Below are 1,095 nucleotides of genomic sequence, written 5' to 3' on the forward strand. Positions count from 1 at the left end.
GTAAAAAAAGTTATTTCTAGATCCATCTTGAAGTACAACATCGTGAGTTACAGGATCATAAATGAGTATAAAAAAATTAATTCCTTACAGTTTAGGAGACTAAGAGCCTGAATTCAGGTGCTGGCTCTAGGGAAAGATTTTCTTTCTCTGTCAGCTCTGGAAGAAGGTCCTTGTCTCTTCAAACTTCTCCTCCTGGGTAGCCTTCATGGGAGTTGGCATCTCTCTGCCTCCATCTCTGATTTCTCCTTTGTTTATTTAATATTTTTTTATATTTTAAAAGACATTGATATAAGGCACATCCTATACTAACCCTGGCTCATTAATGTAACAAAGACAATCTATTTCCAAGTGGGATTGATTATACTAATATGAATGGAGGTTAGGATATGCAACATATATTTCCATAGCATATATTTTCACCACAATAAAAGACTTTTTAAAAGTTTAAATGAAAAGAGATCCTGCTTGCTGAAACTGAGGAGGTCCTGGAGCCTTTCTACAGAAGGTCAAGGACTGCAGCCTTCAATATGGATTGAAGCTCAACCTCAAGACGACAAAGATTCTTATCACTGGACCAATTGGCAGCACCATGTTGGATGGAGAAAAGATTGAGGTCGTTAATGATTATAGCTTCCTCAGCTCCACAATCAACACTCTTAACACCAGCAGTCAGGAAGTCAAAAGATTAATTGCATTGGGAAAATCTGCTGTCAGAAACCTCTCCAGCATGCTGAAAAGCAACAGTGTCAGTATAGAGACTAAGGTGTAGCTAAAACAAGCCATGGTCTTGCTATGCATCAGACAGCTGGACAATGACTAAGGATGACAGAAGAAGAATCTATGTCTTCGAGTTGTGGTGCTGGAGAAGAGTCCTGAACATACCAAAGACTGCTAAGAAAACAAATAGGTCTGTCATGGAGAAGGTGAAACCAAGTCTCTCCTTGGAGGCTAAGATTTTGAAGTTCTGTCTCACATTCTTCAGGCACGTGGTCAAGAGAGACTAGTCCTTGGAGAAGGACAACATGCTCGGAAGGGTGGATGGCCAGCTCAGGACAGGAAGACCCTGGATGAGATGGATTGACACAGTAAGTGGGG

The sequence above is a fragment of the Elephantulus edwardii genome, unplaced genomic scaffold (genome assembly GCF_000299155.1).
Source record: "Elephantulus edwardii isolate Elephantulus edwardi_28Jun2011 unplaced genomic scaffold, EleEdw1.0 scaffold00050, whole genome shotgun sequence".
In the NCBI taxonomy this organism is placed as follows: domain Eukaryota; kingdom Metazoa; phylum Chordata; class Mammalia; order Macroscelidea; family Macroscelididae; genus Elephantulus; species Elephantulus edwardii.